Raw genomic sequence first — 7,830 nt, 5'->3', positions numbered from 1 at the left:
TAAGTCCTCGCAAGTGCACGAGTCATTGTAGCAGTAGTGTGCAAATGCAAGGGTCGATCCCACATGCAATTGATACAAACACTGCTGGAAATCTCGCGTTTTCCGTCCAACATTTCCGTCCAACCGTAAATTGGTCGGTATTTTACTAAAGATTTCAACTTTCTGTTACTAAAGATGGGTGGACGGAAAGTTGGTCGGAATTTCCGTCCAACACGCAAGTGTTGAACGGAAATTCCGTCCAACACTCACGCGTTGGACGGAAATTCTGACCAACCTATAGTGTTGGTTGGTAAAGTCGAATTGACTGATAGGTAAAAATTAAAATAGTAGGTAGTTTAATATCCGTCCAACATAGTATTGGACGGAAATTTAATATTCATTCCCACAATTGATATCTGAAAAATCATCTCAAAATAAAACCTAATTCATTCCCACCAAATATTTAAGAAATTAAAATATTCCCGCTTCCAACCTTCTCTATTACGCAATAGTCCCAAATACTTAGCAAAATTAGGTCTTCTCTCCAACCAATCGCATCCATCATCGCCGGTCGTCTCTGCCGCCCCCTCCTTCTCCATCGCATCCTCCTTCGCCCCATTCTCCATTGGAGCACACTTAAACAAATTTATCAAGTTGTTCTTTCTTTCCTCCTCTGCGCCAATCTCGATCAACCCACCCCAAATATTTTAAAAAAAAATTAAAAATAATTATTTTTATATCCCAGACCCCAAATCAGATCTAATATGCTAAACCCTCCTTCACCGCATCCACGCACCCTCCGTCGCACACCCCTCCTCACGCAACCACCGCCGCCGACGCCACAGTCGCCACCCCACAACAGCTTCGTCGCTCGGAACAGTGCACCGTCGATCTGCAGCCGCCAACGCCGTCTCCACCGCCTACCCTTCCGATCTGCTTCGTTGTTCCCTCCTTTGGCTCCCCTGCGACGCCACATCTCCCAGCCACCGCCGTCCACGTACTGCAGTTGTAGGTTCGGTTTTTTTTGTTTGTTTTTGTTTTTTTTGTTTTTTTTTTTTGTTTTTTTGTTTTGTTTTGTTTTTTGTGTGTGTGTGTTTCAATGGTTAATAATATATTTTTCTTTTATTATTATTTTGATAAATGTTTTCCAACTTCACTGCTTTCTGGTATGTGTTCTTTCCAGTGAGGGGGGTGGGGTTTGGCGATCATGGCTGATATTACACTTGTAAGTATAGTTACTGACTTGCTGTCAATTCTTTGATGATGCAGGGTCACATGTACATAGCAGGTTGACTCTGGAAATCCCTATGTTTTGGTTTATTCATGGGGAAACATGGTTAGTTGACAAGCATTACCAAGCAAAGGCACTATCCGATATGCTTATTGTTGTTCAGTTAGAATCATCATCATGGGAAAGTCACTTAAGTGGGACTTGAGGTTATATTTTAAATCTATGATGGATATTTGGCATAGATAGTACCAACATTATTTTGAATCTAAAATCAACATTATTTTGAATCTAAAATTAATGGTATAGATAGGAACAAATTATTATGAATCTATGATGCATTTATAATTGGTATAGATAGCAAATTATTTTCTGACAATGCATATTTGGAATGCTATGTACTGTATAAAGTCTTTTTAAGTATCTGCATGTTGTTTTGAAGTAATTAATTTAGAATCATTAATTTATTGTGACCACAGACTGTATCATCCTTCATCCTGAGCACTTATATTTTGCCTCAGATAAAATATGGTTTTCATTTTTGAAAGTACTGTTAATGATAATACTCATTTAGCCTTTTTCTTCCCATGGTCTGCCAGGAGGCCTATAAAGGCTGCTTTAGTTGCTGTTTCTGAACATCTGGCAGGAATACTTCCTCTCCATCTTGTTTACAGTCAAGCCCATGAAACTGCAATTGAGGTTTGCCATCCATGGGATGTTAATTTTTGTTTCCACCTTGATTACCTGATATTTAAAGCTTTTCAGGATTTGTTCATATTTAAGCTCAAATGCCAATCAAGTGCCTTCCTTATGCTTGTAGAAATCTTAAGTTGAGAGGGGTTGGTGGTGCTAATGCCTTCTCGCATTACAACCGAGTGGGTTCTACAACAAGTTTGTACTATGTTAGTGTGACCAATAGCGGCTTCAGAAGGAATAAGCATTTTGGAAGAACTAGCAAGAATAATACTCTGGCTAAGATTTCATGTTCATTTCTACATTCTGATTTGATATGCTTCAATATTTTAATTGGAAAAAAACAATGCATTTTTTGCATAATTGGTTTTGAATGAATTTAAAATAAAGACACTTCAACAAAGGACATGTAGAACAAACAAAATTCATTAATGCAGATGGATGTGTTCCCAGTCATGGGAATATAGGATTACTGATAGCTGAAAGCCTTTTCCTCATTATCCAGGCATGTGACTAATCAGGCAAAGATCATGGTGATCATGAGTGAAGCCTCAAGTGACAGATCTCAAGTCACCTGGTGATCCAAAGTATATGGAAGCAATTGGTGAGTTTAATATGCTCACGTTCAATTTTATTTCAATTTATGAAGTATGAAAGTATTTGAACTTCAATTTGTTTTCTTGCTTTCTTCATTTTAAAATACTAATGTGCAAGGTAGGCAACGGTGGTATTGATTAGTTGTGGGAATAGGTAGTTAGGTGGTAATGGTGATGCTTATGTTAAGGTAAGGTTCTGATTTGTCTTTTACTTTTGTCATTAGGATGGGATACTTAGAGAGGTTCTGTAATCTTTTCTTGTAGTTTATAAAATCCTTGAAAGATAATTTGAATGCTGAGGTGGTACTGGGCACGGTGACAAATATTAAGGAGGCTTGTGCTTGGCTTGGGTATACATATCTTTTCATCAGGATGAAAATGAATCCTTTGGCATATGGTATTGGATGGGAAGAGATAGTGTCTATTTCTTTGTTTTTGTTCATCTTAGCATTTATGTATTGGCTTCTCATATCCCTCACCAATATAAATGATGATTCTGTGTTTGACAGGTCATTGCTGATACACAAGAAATCAAAATGCGTATTTCCTACTGCAGGAAAAGCACACCAACCTTAGACCATAGAATGAAATAAAGTTCATCAAGGTACCTACTCATTTAGTGTTAGATTACTTATATCACGATCCATTTTTGGTGAAGGTTTACACTTGATCAACTTCATTGAAGGAGGTTGTGGATGCTGCATTGATCAAAGCCATTGAAGCAGTGCCGGATTTGAAGGCTTATTTGGGTGCAGCGAGCATACTTATGTAGTATCAAATAAGTATATTTTCATACTTAAGTAGTACGGAGTATCAATCAAGTAGTATATATTTTTTATGTTTTTTTTAATGAACATGAACATAATTTTTGTTGTAAATAATTTTGATGTTTAAATATATTTTCAATTTTCAATTTTCAATTTAGTGTGTTCATTAATTTGTTGATGACATAATTTATTAACAACAGTTATAAATAAAATTATGGTAATATAAAAATAATAAAAATATTCCATATGATTTAGGATTTTCCTACCAACAGTTGGAAGGAAAATAACAAAATATAATATGTGAGTTTTTCGTCCAACGTTGGGTCGGAATTTCCGACCAACGCACGTAGTTGGACGGAATTTCCGATCAACGCACAAAGTTGATCGGAAGTTCCCACGTTTTAAAAATGGTGGGTTACTTTCCGGAATTTCCGTCCAATTTTTGTTCTTTGGACGCTATTTCCGACCAAAAATTGTTGTTGGACGGAATTTCCCACGGAGGTTTTTCCGAACGTTCCTTTTGGTCGGTATGTTGGACGGAAACGTCGTTTCCGACCAATATATCGCGTTTTCCGTCCAATATTTGTTGGACGGAAAATGCGAAATTTCCAGCCGTGAAAGCAATTTAATAATTTGAAATTAAAATGAAAAACTTGACAAATTAACGGTTCAAAGCTAATTAAGAGTCAAAATGTACTTAACCGAATGAGATTGCAAGTAGAAAATATAGGTATGAAAGATAATAACAACGAAATGAAATAGCAACAATGGAATGTCAAATTAAAATAACGATCTTGACAATTTAAAGCGCTCAACGACAAGGATCAATAATTAAGATCAATATAAATACAAAGTAATTGAATCAAAACAAAGAAAAGTAAACGGGAAATTACCAACAACCAGACTATTGAATTAACAATAAAATTGGACAAAGCCTAGGAACATGAAATTAAAAGGTGTAGTGTTTACTCAATATTTCTCTCAAACAGACTAATAAGAACTAAATTGGCCAAATTCCAACTTAATTAATCTCAATTCAAAACCTTAAGATAAAACTTAATTAATTGACAAATTAAACATAAATCAATCTGCAAAACTCATGGTAATTTAGTCATATTCCTTAACAATGATTTAGCAAATCATAAAGGACTTAGGTACAAGTAGCTCACTCAGCATCATCTTACAAATGATAATTATGAGATAATTAGACAAAAGTAAAATAATGAAGAGAAGGGAAAAAGGAGTTGCCGTAATTAATTGCTGCTGTAGAAATTAACACCAAGCTGGCAAGCTCATAAATTAATTGCCGAACTGATTGAAGAGAGCCGCCGAAATTCCTGTACCGCGCCGGAGATCGCTGTACCAGCACAGACTGCACCGCCGAATCACGCCACGGGAATTGGTTTGGGACGAAAGTTGGTCATTCTTTTTCTTCACAAAAGCCTTTCATTTATACTGCTTCCTTAACTGAACTTCACCGTAATTTTTGTTCTGAATCTCTGGCCATAGCCGATGAGGACCTCTTCTCTCGCAGTGTTGTTGACGGCTTCGGTTGAATCACCGCACAAAGAGCTTCGACCCAGACTCAAAAGTAATTATTCTTTAACTTAAATAAATTAGAAATCAATTATAATTAGTCTATGTTTATTAAAACTCCTATTATACTACTAAGACTATTATTATTATTACTAGTTTTTTACACGCATTGCGCGATTGGGATAATGCCCAATGTCTTTTTTTAAATAAGTACTTTAAACTATATAAAGGCAAGATTATATTGGAATTCTTCATGCATAGATAATTGAATGTTAAATTTGCGTATTTAAATAGACAATTCTAAGTTTACAAATGCAAGATAATATAGTCAAGATTGATTATAATTGTCAATAAAATAATTGTATAGGTATGGTTGAAACTAAATACGGGACATAAGGGAGAGCAAATAAAAATTAGGGCATAAAATATTAAATATATATTAATACTGAAGAGCTAACTGCTGATTGTCAAACAATGACATTGCGAGATAGTTTTCCACTTCAATTTGTTGTGTGATTTGAATACTCTTTTTGTCAATAAATCCCCCAAGTAGTTAATATGATTGACTTAATTTTATTTTTTATTTTTTAAAACAATTATTATTACTATTATTATTATTATTATTATTATTATTATTATTATTATTATTATTATTATTATTATTATTATTATTATTAAATATATGTATACGTATACCCTTAGGTCATTTTACATGTTAATATAAACAACTAATTTTTTAAAATATCTTTTTACCAACCTTTGATATAATTCGCTAACGCTAACCGCTAACTGCTGATTGTCAAACAAGGACATTGCGAGGTAGTTGTCACTTCAATTTGTTGTGTGATTTGAATACTCTCTTTGTCAACAAATCACGCAAGTAGTTAATATGATTGGCTTTATTAATTATATTTTTTTAATTTTTTCATGGTATTAATAAAATACTTGTAAATAAATATATAGCATTATTTTGTATTATAACTTTGATATTTAATTAAAAAATAGTGCAAAAAAAGATAATAGACAATGTAGTGATTATAATCAATTGATGAATTTGAATGTAAAGAATTTATAAATTGGAGAAATATAAAGACAATATAACTAATAAAATTATTTCTCTTAATTCATTTATTAATAATAAATAATTTTTTTAATAAAGACATTGTAGGGACAATGTAGCGAATATAATCAATTGATGAATTTGAATGTACAGAATTTTTATATTAGAGAAAAATAAATACAATATAACTAATGAAATTATTTCTCTTATTTAATTTATTGATAATGAATAATTTTTTTTTTTGAATAAAGACATTCTAGACACATAATTCTAAATTAAAGAAATGCATGTGTACTATTTTTTGTTGTAGCCACTAAATTATTATTTAATTTAATAAGAGTAAAATAGAGTACTAATTATGCCAACTTTGATTGGGATGTGATTTGAATACTCTTTTTGTCAATAAATCTCCCAAATAGTTAATATGATTGGCTTAATTTTATTTTTTATTTTTTAAAACAATTATTATTATTATTATTATTATTATTATTATTATTATTATTATTATTATTATTATTATTATTATTATTATTATTATTATTATTATTAAATATATGTATACGTATACCCTTAGGTCATTTTACATGTTAATCTAAACAACTAATTTTTTAAAATATCTTTTTACCAACCTTTGATATAATTCGCTAACGCTAACCGCTAACTGCTGATTGTCAAACAAGGACATTGCGAGGTAGTTCTCACTTCAATTTGTTGTGTGATTTGAATACTCTCGTTGTCAACAAATCACACAAGTAGTTAATATGATTGACTTTATTAATTATATTTTTTTTAATTTTTTCATGGTATTAATAAAATACTTGTAAATAAATATATAGTATTATTTTGTATTATAACTTTGATATTTAATTAAAAAATAGTGCAAAAAAGATAATAGACAATGTAGTGATTATAATCAATTGATGAATTTGAATGTAAAGAATTTATAAATTGGAGAAATATAAAGACAATATAACTAATAAAATTATTTCTCTTAATTCATTTATTAATAATAAATAATTTTTTTAATAAAGACATTGCAGGGACAATGTAGCGAATATAATCAATTGATGAATTTGAATGTACAAAATTTTTATATTGGAGAAAAATAAATACAATATAACTAATGAAATTATTTCTCTTATTTAATTTATTGATAATGAATAATTTTTTTTTTTGAATAAAGACATTGTAGACACATAATTCTAAATTAAAGAAATGCATGTGTATTATTTTTTGTTGTAGCCACTAAATTATTATTTAATTTAATAAGAGTAAAATAGAGTACTAATTATGCCAACTTTGATTGGGATGAAATTCGAACCTAAGACCTTTCTTATTGAAATCAATGAGTAAGCTAACGGTGAACTAACAGAAATTAACAGAAAAGACAATATTTAACGGAAAAGTTAACGGATAATCATATTCATTAAGGATAAATTAGGAAATCTTAAGGAAAAAATTAAAATATGATCAATCTGAGCCATTCATTTAATTAAAAAATTCGACCGCCATTTTTTCTACCCATTATAGGCCTAACTCTCTTGGGCTCTTATTAGTATAGTAGATATATACTAGTTTTTTACGCGCATTGCGCGATTGGGATAATGCCCAATGCTTTTTTTTTTTTTTTTTTAAATAAGTACTTTAAAGTATATTAAGACAAGATTATATTGAAATTGTTCATGCATAGATAATTGAAGGTTGAATTTGCGTATTTAAATAGGTAATTCTTCTCCCAAAGGTTGAGTCCCCAACCCCAAGGGCCCCCCACACTCCGAACCGACAGAGCATTGTGGGAAGTTGTAAATCACGGTGACTCAATGGTTCAGCAGACAAGGCCAAATGCTGATACGCACAAGGAATCTGCCCACTTTGGACATAATTCCCGCACTGCCGCCGCCGAGGTTCAAACCTTCGTCTCTTCTCCCAAATACTACCCACTAAACCATTGAGCTAAGCCCGTGCGGGTTA

The 7,830-nt window shown here is 31.9% G+C and overlaps 1 long non-coding RNA gene across 1 annotated transcript; it reads left to right on the top strand.

Moving 5' to 3' along the window:
* Window positions 1-689: 689 nt before the first annotated feature.
* On the top strand, window positions 690-2,027 carry LOC109149037. The gene is made up of 3 exons (XR_002048909.1): window positions 690-991; window positions 1,249-1,416; window positions 1,807-2,027. It is a non-coding gene; the product is annotated as an uncharacterized LOC109149037 (long non-coding RNA).
* The last annotated feature ends 5,803 nt before the right edge of the window (window positions 2,028-7,830 follow it).

Source organism: Ipomoea nil, unplaced genomic scaffold (genome assembly GCF_001879475.1).
Source record: "Ipomoea nil cultivar Tokyo-kokei standard unplaced genomic scaffold, Asagao_1.1 scaffold2149, whole genome shotgun sequence".
NCBI lineage: Eukaryota > Viridiplantae > Streptophyta > Magnoliopsida > Solanales > Convolvulaceae > Ipomoea > Ipomoea nil.
The sequence above is the reverse complement of the archived record's forward strand: the minus strand, read 5'-3'. Positions and strand labels throughout refer to the sequence as shown.